Source organism: Schistocerca gregaria, chromosome 2 (assembly GCF_023897955.1).
Source record: "Schistocerca gregaria isolate iqSchGreg1 chromosome 2, iqSchGreg1.2, whole genome shotgun sequence".
Taxonomy (NCBI): domain Eukaryota; kingdom Metazoa; phylum Arthropoda; class Insecta; order Orthoptera; family Acrididae; genus Schistocerca; species Schistocerca gregaria.
The window spans coordinates 705,061,414-705,074,341 of record NC_064921.1 but is presented as its reverse complement, the minus strand read 5'-3'; positions in this window follow the sequence as shown (position 1 = coordinate 705,074,341).

The following is a 12,928-nucleotide window of genomic DNA, read 5'->3' as shown; positions in this document are numbered from 1 at the left end:
TAACATCACAGTAATGGACTGGCCTGCACAGAATCCTGACCTGAATCATACAGAACACGTTTGGGATGTTTTGGAGCGCCGACTTGCTGCCAGGCCTCACCGACCGACATCGATACCTCTCTTCAGTGCAGCACTGCGTGAAGAATGGCCTGCGGCTCCCCAAGAATCCTTCCAGCACCTGACTGAACGTATGCCTGCGAGAGTGGAAGGTGTCATCAAGGCTAAGGGTGAGCCAACACCATATTGAATTCCAGCATTACCGATGGAGTGCGCCACGAACTTGTAAGTCATATTCAGCCAAGCGTCCAGATACTTTTGATCACATAGTATACCAGAGACTCACGATATCTAATTTACTAATTCCTAAACATAGTGCCACTGGTTACGAACATATAAACGCTGAGATTTTCATATACTCCATTTTGTGGGTCGGCAGGTTACAAGTTTTGTTATTCCTTCACGAAATATTGTTTCTTTTTGGTGCATTTCGTATGCGTTTGTGCGATTTTAAGTATCACTGCCGTTTACAGGACCAAAAAAATAATTTGAGCGGGCACCAATAAAGTAATCGAGAGACCTGCTGCCGCTAATCTCTAGTCCATAGGTCCACAATCCAGCCCGTCGAACTCGAACAAAATGTTCTGACTCACTATTTATAATCAAAATAAGTCGAGAACTGCGGCAACAAATGAAACTTTACAGTTTTAACAAAGCATTCTTTTGGGGAAAGTTAACAACCACAAATTAATATTTTTTAATTCATTAAAGTTTCCTATCGCAATCAGCACTCGAGACAGTTCTGAGACGACCTCTACTTGAAGTTCCAAGTATTGTCAATTATCGCTCTGTCTGTTAATTATGTACAGTTAATCGCTCGTCTTCAAAGCGGTGAATAATTTATGCCATTTTCCACCCGTTTTTCTACAGCACTACGGGCGGTACACAAAACAAAAACATCGAAACTAAAAAAGAACGCTTTCCAGCAAGTTATCAGTCCACGGAAGTTCACCTCTACACACTTGCACAAAATTGCGTCATAATCGGTTCAGTCAATAAACACCGAAACCAGTCGTCTTCAACGCCATATGAGGCTTAGCGTATGCGATCGCAGACAGGAGAACAGCAAATCCTGGAGCGTCAGCGAGATGCATTCCAGACGACTGACAACGTACGAATGAATCTTTATATACCGCTGCGGTAGTCCTTTTATACTGTCGGTGCAGATGGGCACCGGATGGGAAACAGAACACCTGTAGTTAGAATACATTACGTGCCGGCAGTGGTGCTCATATAGTACCCTTACTGACTACAATATCTTACATATCGTTGTTAGTTGAAGACTAACAAAATGGTTCAAATGGCTCTCAGCACTATGGGACTTAACTTCTGAGGTCATCAGTCCCCTAGAACTTAGAACTACTTAAACCTAACTAACCTAAGGACATTACACCCATCCATGCCCGAGGCAGGATTCGAACCTGCGACCGTAGCGGTCGCGCGGTTCCTGACCGTAGCGCCTAGAACCGCTCGACCACCACGGCCGGCCCGTCTGTATCTCTGTAAAGTTACGTGATTATCTTGCAATTTGGTACAGTTCCATCGATATTTCTAATGAATCATTGTAACTTACTTCTAATGGCTAGTTAATCGCTTACCATTTTACAAATTTTAGTACAAAGTCAGTTTTTACTTAACAGCTTAAAAACTAAAAGAGCTAACTTGAAAACAAACCTACTGTACGTTTTTACATAAAACGGAACCTAAATACAAAATTATTGTTTACTGTTAGTATTATCTCGCGCTTTTGAATTGTCGTAGAACGTGGGTTTTTGTGACAAAATGTCAGTGGATCATGGTGCAACTCTAAGTATGTAACAGTGGTATGGTTTTAAATCATTTGGCAAAGTATTGTGAAATCATTTAAATATTTCATTTTCCTTTAGATCCTTGTGCATTGCTTTGCGTGAATGGTCGAGCACTTGTTAAGTGTGGTCGGCATAGCCTTGGCTGCCTGACGGATAAGTACCGATCTTATCCGCTCGCTACCACTGCCATGTAGCCACAACTCTTGCTTCCTCACAATATGCTTTACTATCTGATCAATGCACATAATCCCTCATATGTCCTTTTACCTTAATACTCTTAACTGAACAGCACTGCAAAAATGTTCGTCCTCAACAGCACTAATTGATTTCTGTTCTGCTTCATTACACAATCACGATATCTAAATCATTCTCCGTAGCAAAAACCTGCTCTAAGAATAATTTATCTCACAATATGAATGAACATATTTATATTTCAGCTTCAAAAACAGCTAATGACATCTTTATCACCAGACTCTTCTCTTTTTCCTAAGCTCGTAGCTGTGACAGTCTATCTGAATTTCTCTCTCTGAAGTTGGTTACTTATAATGTGTATTTCCTACCGTTACTATAATAACAATAATAATTAATATTATTACTGTTATTATTTCTTTCCTTTCTCAGACGTTATGTCTGGTTAAAAATGGAAAGCGACGCGGACCTTGAGCAAGCGTGACTTCCTTTTAACTGCGCGGTATATGTTACATTGCATTTAGGAACTTTCAGGTAATTGAACATGTATCAATAATTACAGATTTCTGTATTTGTATGTATACTTTTGGATGTAGCTGTATTGCGTTGATGTACTGGTGGATATTGTGGGGTATGACTCCTGTGGTTGGTAATATAATTGGTATAATGTCAACTTTATCCTGATGCCACATGTCTTTGACTTCCTCAGCCAGTTGGATGTATTTTTCAATTTTTTCTCTTGTTTTCTTCTGTATATTTGTTTTATTGGGTATGGGTATTTCGATTAGTTGTGTTAATTTCTTCTTTTTATTGGTGAGTATGATGTCACGTTTGTTATGTGGTGTTGTTTTATCTGTTATAATGGTTCTGTTCCAGTATAATTTGTATTCATCATTCTCCAGTACATTTTGTGGTGCATACTTGTATGTGGGAACGTGTTATTTTATTAGTTTATGTTGTATGGCAAGTTGTTGATGTACTATTTTTGCTACAATGTCATGTCTTCTGGTGTATTCTGTATTTGCTAGTATTGTACATCCGCTTGTGATGTGATCTCCTGTTTCTATTTGTTGTTTGCAAAGTCTGCATTTTTCTGTTGTGGTATTGGGATCTTCAATAATATGCTTGCTGTAATAGCTGGTGTTTATTGTTTGATCCTGTATTGCAATCATGAATCCTTCCGTCTCACTGTATATATTGCCTTTTCTTAGTCATATGTTGGATGCGTCTTGATCGATGTGTAGCTGTGTTAGATGATATGGGTACTTGCCATGCAGTGTTTTCTTTTTTCAATTTACTTTCTTCGTATCTGTTGATGTTATGTGATCTAAAGGGTTGTAGAAGTGGTTATGAAATTGCAATGGCGTAGCCGATGTATTTATATGAGTGACTGCTTTGTGTATTTTAAAGTCTCTGCTCGTTCTATAAAGAATTTTCTTAAATTGTCTACTTGTCCATAATGTAGATTTTTTATGTCGATAAATCCCCTTCCTCCCTCCTTTCTGCTTAATGTGAATCTTTCTGTTGCTGAATGTATGTGATGTATTCTATATTTGTGGCATTGTGATCGTGGAAGTGTATTGAGTGTTTCTAGGTCTGTGTTACTCCATTTCACTACTCCAAATGAGTAGGTCAATATTGGTATAGCATAAGTATGTATATTTATTTATTATTAGTATTTATTATTATTATTATTATTATTATTATTACTATTAGCAGCAGCAGTGGTGGTGGTGGTGGTGGTGGTGGTAATGGTAGTGGTAGTGGTAGTAGTAGTAGTAATAGGAATAGAAGTATTGTTCTTATTATTAGGTCCTAGGTAATACTGTTATCCAAATCACCTTTGACACACACAAATCTTGTTCAAATCATGTTTTCACTCCATTTACCACCATTGTTATTATTATCCATAATATTACAATTATTACCATTATTTTAGTAAACTATGGTGTAGAAAATGTTTTATTTGTGAAATCCTGGACTTAGAAAGGGTCTAAACATCCTAATCTGATAGCTTAAATAAACGAACATCACACAGTACACGCTTTAGAAATGAGTTAAATTTCTGTTTTATCGTCACGAAGCCACACAGATATTAGTTAGCAGCTGCGCTGCATATTCCACACGAACGTGTAAATTTGTATCTAGTGTAAAAGGATTATCGGAGGTTCAATTTCGATATAAACCAGATTTACACTGCGTTAAAATGCAGAAGATAACATTTTGGCTGTCTGCCCAAGCTTTATCATTTCTCTATCCTGTTGAGTATTACAAGTGCATTCGACGTTTCGAATCCTTTAAAGCTCACTCGGTTGATATTTCCGTATTGTAACTTTTTCGGAATTAAACACGTAAACGAATGCAGTGCTGCCTAATAGGTTTACCAGCAGTGAAACGTCAGCGTTTGAGCCGTTAATTTTTAATTGGCTAATTAATTAACCAACAACATGCGTCACGAATCGCTTTATCATAATGGAATAAACGTATCAACAGTATATAATAAGCAGCTTTCTTGAAGTCGTTTGAATTAACAGGGCATGTTTATAATGTGTTTCACGCTGCCATCCACCATATCTATAAACATTCACATGACCTAAATTATGTTGGAAGTGTTAATTATCTGTAGACACTTAGGGTAATGCAAACGCCTTGCGATCCTGAAATGAGACAGATAAGTCTAAAAGTAGCCATATCCTGTCATCTGTTGATAATGTATACCTTATGCTTAAAATCCACTGAAAGACATGGCACTTGAACTATTTAAAACAAAAATGTTATAATTTGTCGCTGTTTTGTTCATGCTGAAATTATCAAAATACTTTGACACAATTAATCAATACTTACGTAGTAAGAGTATTTGTGATTACCAGCTGGAAGATCGAACATTCTAAAGATAAAATGATATGTAAAATCGAAGATGAACCGACATCAACCACAAAATATGATGCTGTTCGTTTTGCTGTGCTGTGGGGATATGATGATGAGGATGATGTTTGATTTGTGGGGTGCTCAACTGGTGCGGTTATCAACGCCCGCACAAATTCTCAACCTTTGTTCAGTCCAATCTCGCCACTTTCAGGAATGATGATGAAATGATGAGGACAACACAAACACCGAGTCATCTCGAGGCAAATTAAAATCCCTGACCCCGCCGGGAATCGAACCCGGGTCTTTTTATCTCATTTTGCTCTATACTGTTTGTTGAATTTGTTCGTGGCGGACGTCCAATGACACCCGTTCAGGTTGTTCTTTCACCCGTTTACACAGGTTTTTTTTTTAATTACAGAGTGTAGCTAAACCCTATGACCGAACACACTGAGCGGCGAATAAATGGCATGAGAAAGTTTTGATCACGGCTCGCTCGCTTGGCATGTCGACACGTTGACACCCACGACGCCTGTGCTCGAGAAGCGAGAACGCGACAGCGACACCACGAACTGCGGAATGTGGTGATATCCCTTCAGCCAGCTAGTGGCGTGAGTTTCCGGCGCTTGCAGAGAAGGCGAGCAGGAAGCTAGAGCCTGCAAGATCAGCTGATGGAGTGAACAAGGCCGAATTGGGCTGAGAGGGTCTCGAAGTGTTTATTGTTTGGATTATTTGGAAACTTCAGTGAAAATGTGACTAGTGTGAGCTTTCATGCACTCTAAAGCTAGATAGTTAGTTAGCTACATGTTCCATAGGTCGTTCGACCGATTGTTTTATGAAAATGGTGGGGGATAAACCAGTTCACAGGATATAGCTCAAATGGCTCTCAGCACTATGGGACTCAACTTCTGAGGTCATTAGTCCCCTAGAACTTAGACCTAGTTAAACCTAACTAACCTAAGGACATCACACACATCCATGCCCGAGGCAGGATTCGAAACTGCGACCGTAGCGGTCTCGCGGTTCCAAACTGCAGCGCCTAGAAACGCACGGCCATTTTTGCCCGCTCACAGGATATACAGGGTGTTACAAAAAGGTACGGCCAAACTTTCAGGAAACATTCGTCACACACAAATAAAGAAAAGATGTTATATGGACATGTTAGACCTCATTTTAGTTTCGTCAGGATGTACTGTACTTCCTCGATTCACCGCCAGTTGGCCCAATTGAAGGAAGGTAATGTTGACTTCGGTGCTTGCGTTGACATGCGACTCATTGCTCTACAGTACTAGCATCAAGCACATCAGTACGTAGCATCAACAGGTTAGTGTTCATCACGAACATGGTTTTGCAGTCAGTTCAATGTTTACAAATGAGGAGTTGGCAGATGCCCATTTGATGTATGGATTAGCACTGGTCAATAGCCGTGGCGCGGTACGTTTGTATCGAGACAGATTTCCAGAACGAAGGTGTTCCGAGAGGAAGACGCTCGAAGCAATTGATCGGCGTCTTAGGGACCACGGAACATTCCAGTCTATGATTCGCGACTGGGGAAGACCTAGAACGACGAGGACACCTGCAATGGACGAGGCAATTCTTCGTGCAGTTGACGATAACCCTAATTTCAGCGTCAGAGAAGTTGCTGCTGTACAAGGTAACGTTGACCACGTCACTGTATGGAGAGTGCTACGGGAGAACCTGTTGTTTCCGTACCATGTACAGCGTGTGCAGGCACTATCACCAGCTGATTGGCCTCCACTGGTACACTTCTGCGAATGGTTCATCCAACAATGTGTCAATCCTCATTTCAGTGCAAATGTTCTCTTTACGGATGAGGCTTCATTCCAACGTGATCAAATTGTATATTTTCACAATCAACATGTGTGGGCTGTCGAGAATCCGCACGCAATTATGCAATCACGTCATCAACACAGATTTTCTGTGAACGTTTTGGAAGGCATTGTTGGCGATGTCTTGATTGGGCCCCATGTTCTTCCACCTACGCTCAATGGAACGCGTTATCATGATTTCATACGGGATACTCTACGTGTGCTGCTAGAACATGTGCCTTTACAATACGACACAACATGTGGTTCATGCACGATGGAGCTCCTGCACATTTCAGTCGAAGTGTTCGTACTCTTATCAACTACAGATTCGGTGACCGATGGATTGGTAGAGGCGGACCAATTCCATGGCTTTCACGCTCTCCTGACCTCAACCCTCTTGATTTTCATTTATGGGGGTCTTTGAAAACTCTTGTCTACGCTACCCTGGTACCAAATGTAGAGACCCTTCGTGCTCGTATTGTGGACGGCTGTGATTCAATACGACATTCTCCAGGCTGCATCAGCGCATCAGGGATCCTATGAGACGGAGGGTGGATGCACGTATCCTCACTAACGGAGAACATTTTGAACATTTCCTGTAACAAAGTGTTTGAAGTCACGCTGGTACGTTCTGTTGCTGTGTGTTTCCATTCCATGATTAATGTGATTTGAAGAGAAGTAATAAAATGAGCTCTAACATGGAAAGTAAGCGTTTCCGGACACATGTCCACATAGCATATTTTCTTTCTTTGTGTGTGAGGAGTGTTTCCTGAAAGTTTGGCAGTACCTTTTTGTAACACCCTGTATATGGATGATTAGTATTAACATTAATGATCGAGTTATTATTGTTGGTGCTTACATTTTTAACTTGAGTTTTAATGGACTTACGTTCCACGTAGAGACATTGTCATGAAAGTTATGATATAATAAACCTAGGACGACTGGTGTGGTGCTGCAGCGGGCCGGCACGTGCTGACTGACCTACGTATTAAAAAGGAAAGAAAAAAAACCTGAGTGAAATACTTAACTGTGACCTTGAAGAGGTGTCACATGTCATCTGCCCAGACCAAACGGCGAAAAAAATGACGAACAAAATGAAGAAGAAGAAGAAAAAGAAAAGCGGTAGAGCGTTTGAGTGGAAACCAAGAAGTCGCAGTATCGAATCCCAGTCAGACCTCGGATTTTTCGGTCTGCGTTTTAACCCTGCCTTCTCTCAATGACGGGAGGAGTCGCCAGAAAAAACATGTGGTTCGAATTTCACGTTAAACTGTAGGTATTCTTTGCCCGGTTAGATGACTGAGGTCAGTTAGTCACAGGCAAGTCGCTGAAGTGGCGTCCAATTGAAAGACTCCCACCACGCCAGTGAACCCCATGAAATTGTTATTATTATTCTTATTAATCCAGGACCAATCAAACTGTTTCATTTCAAGATGCTTTTTCCAACATTACATGCTTATTGAGTTAATTATATTGAAGATTGACGGTAGTAGATTGTGAGGACACGTCCCACATAAGCACATGCTTACAGAAGTTATTGTTGTGAAACTTGTACCTCGGTATTTCCAGTGTATCACTAAATTGTCGGCTAATGATGACTGCAAATAGTGATAGGCCGAACCATAAGACAGCAAACAACACTTTAGGCAAATTAACATTTCATAAATCCGTCAGTAAGACCGGACTACTTGCAATACACAAATGACAGCATCTGATAGATGTTTGGCAAGTTTAGCCACTTCTATGGTACCCCCCGGCACGCCGGAACAATATTATCCCTTTTTGTATATTTGAATCAGCAGATTTCCTTATTGTTTCCACTTGCAATTGACCTATCACCGGCGCCTGTTCTTAACGCCGGCACTCGTTAACGTTGTGGAATTCGTCAGGTGCTTTCTAGTTGATCAAAGTGTGGTCATTAATACGGTAAAGAGATGGACTTACAATCACACTAGACATTTGTGTACAAAGTCGGTCAAAATGTAACGCAGAATCTACTGTAGACGCATAGAAGCATTCGTCTTTTCGCTTTCGGAAGAGTCACGCTCTAAGATACATAGTAATCCCATGGCGTGTTTCTGTGGGAGATGAAAACATTTTACCCATTCGAGGTGACCAACTTCAGAACTGGGAAGTATGCTGTAAATGGTCTTACATGATTATGTAGTAACTCGCGTCCCTCTCTGTTGTTCCTCTAAAGAGGAACATTACATTCTGTATTGACTGTTCCACTTTCCAGAAAGTCTGTGCAAAACGCCTTCCTTCCAATCCAAAAGAATGGCGCCAAAAAGCCGTTGCGGGACCTGCATCGTCGCGGCTGGCTTCTTTCGTTGTGAAGGTCCTGAATGTCCCGATTTCATCAACAGCCTTTTGGTCTCAGAATAGAAATAAAATGAATAGGTCTTATGGCAAATAACAGAGCCATGGTAGGGTAGCAAACAATCTGTAAATGGTGTTGTCGAAATTCTTTACACATTTTTTCGTGACCGGCATTACCTTCCTGATCAAAATCAACGACATCTTACATCTTCACTGTTCGACTGATGTTAACCCACATTCATTTGCCATAGCTTTGTGCTCCATAATGTGTGTCGTGGTCATGCTTCCATTATCTGGTTCAAAATGGTTCAAATGGCTCTGAGCACTATGGGACTTAAATTCTGAGGTCATCAGTCCCCTAGAACTTAGAACTACTTAAACCTAACTAAGCTAAGGACATCACACACATCCATGCCCGAGGCAGGATTCGAACCGGCGACCGTAGCGGTCGCGCGGTTCTGGACTGAAGTGCCTAGAACTGCTCGGTCACCATCGGCCGGCTCCATTATCTGGTTGAGTTCAACAATGACTGGTGTGCTGCGGTCAGTCGTAAAGTTTGCTGGTATACCTGAAAGAGGCTCGTTCTGGATGCAGCAGTCACCATATTGAAACCCCTCGCACCGTCGAATCACGTTACGCCAATTAGTTTTGTTGCGGCATAGACCGGTAACGTCTTCCGGTGAACCGGTGTTGCTGAGTTCGGACTTCTGGAGGAAGCTGGTCACTGCAACTTGCCGTAGTAGGGTAGCAGATTGATCATCAATGGTCGCTTACCTGAAACAACAGAAAACAGAAAAAAATCAGGCTGAGGTAATAAAGGACCAATACTCTATTCTACAAAATTTATTTTCCCTGGTGCTGATCATAACCTAATAACGGTGAGTTATGTGTTCCTTTTTGTCCGACCTCTGAAGTTTCCAGAAAGGGAATAAAAAGTAAGAGGAACGCCAATCAAAAATGAGTTCCTCACAGGTGCATGAAAATAATGATGAATTTGTGCTTGAATGGATCTAGTCAAGGTGCATGATGTAGGGATGGACTATATACGCTGAAGCGCCAAAGAAGGTGGAACAGGCATGCGTATTCAAATACAGAGATAAGTAAACAGCCATAATATGGCGCTGCGGTCGGCAACGCCTATATGAGACAATAAGTGTCTGGCGCAGTTGTTACATCGGTTACTGCTACTACAACGGCAGATTATCAAGATTTAAGGGAGTTTGAACGTGGTGTTATAGTCGTCGCACAAGCGATGAGACACAGCATCTCCGAGATAGCGATGAAGTGGGGATTCTCCCGTACGATCATTTCACGAGTGTACAGTCAATATCAGGAATCCGGTAAAACATCAATCTCCGTCATCGCTGCGGTCGGAAAAAGATCCTGCAAGAGCAGGAGCAACGACGACCGAAGAGAATCGTTCAACGTGACAGAAGTTCAACCCTTCCACAAATTACTGTAGATTTCAATGCTAGGCCACGAAATATCATCGATATGGGCTTTCAGAAGTGTACGACACAAAGCTTTACGCCTCGCCTGGGCCCGTCAACGCCAACATTGGACTGCTGATGACCGGAAACATGTTGCCTGGTCGGACGAGTCTCGTTCAAAATTGTATCGAGTGGATGGACGTGTACGGGTATGGAGCCAACCTCATGAACCCATGGAGCCTGCATGTCAGCAGGGCACTGTTCAAGCTAGTGGAGGCTCTGAAAGGGTGTGGGGCGTGTGCAGATGGAGTGATATGGGGCCTCTGATACATCTAGATAGAATCCGGACAGGTGACACGTACGTAAGCATAGTGTCTGATCACCTGAATCCATTCATGTCCATTGCGCATTCCGATGGACTTGGGCAATTCCAGCAGGACAATGCAAGTTCCAGTGAGTTCAGTGTGAGTAATCAGTCGCAAACCGATATAATTTTAGCATCAAAATCCAACTGACACATATTCCTAACAAAGAAACCATTCTACTCGGTACGAAGCATTGACCAGCAGTTTCTTCCTCATGTCAGATCATTTGGTAAATATCTCTGAAAAATCTCTGAGATATTAGGTACCCATTGTTCGTGAGCATCTATCTTTTGAAAAGGGTAGAAACGTTAATTAATGAATGCATAGGAGATAAATGTGTCGAATGTTGTTACTGAAATACGTACAAGGCCATTCAAAAAGAAGGGACAGATTTTAAACACTTATTGCTTCCAAATTACAAAAGATAGAAACACAATTCCAACGTCCATGGAAAGAGAAAAGTTCAAATTTTTATGCGTGCAATGTGTTACATGACAAATATCAAACCGGTGGCTCATTTCCAGCGACACACACACCGGCCGTTGTGGCTGAGCGGTTCTAGGCGCTTCAGTTTGGAACCGCGCGACTGCTACAGTCGCAGGTTCGAATCCTGCCTCGGGCATGGATGTGTGTGATGTCGTTAGGTTATTCAGGTTTAAGGAGTTCTAAGTACTAGGGGATTGATGACCTCAGATGTTAAGTCCCATAGTGCTCAGAGCCATTTGAACCAGCGACACACGAAGCACCTGCTCTCTCGCTATCGAATTCACAGCTTCTACAATATGATGTCGCGGACTTTCAAGAGTGTCAGGCGTAGAGGGGATGAAAAAGCGTCCTTTTACGTAAGCCCGCTGATGAAAGTCACAAGATGTGAGGTCTGGAGATCTGGGAGGCCTCCTCTTCCAACCCATGTCCTGGAATGGTGTCATTCAGGTGACGTCGGACGTGCATATAGAGATTCTCTTAGATCGCATTGAATGCATAAAAACTTGAATTTTTCTCTTTCCAGGAATGGTGGAATTATATTTCTTCTATCTTTTGTAGTATGGAAACAATTAATATTTTAAATCTGTTCCTTCTTTTTGAATAGCTCTGTATTTTCAGTAAAATTGAATGGGATACGTATATCTGAAAGAGTGAGGTTTGGAATTTCATTTGAACCAATATACAGGCTGAGTAAAGTTGTACTAAGCACTCGGATAATTTTTTTCTATGGCTACCCTAAATCGATCACGGAAAATACTGGAATTGGTCGTTTGAGAAGGATACGGTCAAGTTCCTTCGACATCCTTACTGAATCTGAGTTTGTGCTTAGTTTACAACAACCTCGCCGTCTTCGCGACGCTGAAAGTTAGTCTCCTTTCATTTCTGGAGTTTCCTCTGAGTGACGCACCACATTTCCTGCCCATACTTTCGGCATTCTAACTACAAATCTCGTCCTTTCCTTAGAGAATTTCTTCAGTTGTTCTCACTAAGTTCGATCGACACGGTTCCAGTCCTTCGTCTTATTACAATGCCTTCGCTGTACTACGTAGATCTCCAACTCGGATTAGCCGGCCCCTGTGGCCGAGTGATTTTAGGCGCTTCAGTCTGGAACCGCACGATCGCACCGACCGCAGGTTCGAATCCAGCCTCGGGAATGGAAGTGTGTGATGTCATTAAGCTAGTTAGGTTTAAATAGTTCTAAGTTCTAGAGGACTGATGATCTCAGATGTTAAGTTCCATAGTTCCCAGAGCCATTTGAACCATTTTTCCAACTCGGATTAACGACGAGAAAGCCAGAGTCACCGATCGCAAGACCAAAAATACTAGATTGAGAAATAGCAATTCACTCAGACAGTACAGACCTACCGGAAGAAATAACACGCGGGACTCCTATAGAGCACCCAAGACGAATATAAGTTAGTACGGTGTGTTAAGTCTCTTTGCAGTGCCGTATGACTGTTAGCGGCGCGTGCCATATTAGTGTTCGCCTGCATGGGTTACTTCCCTTCAAGTGGCCTCTCCCAATATTTTTCGTGTATCTCAGCCAGTGTGTGTCGTTTGGTGTTGACGTGAACGTTTAAGTT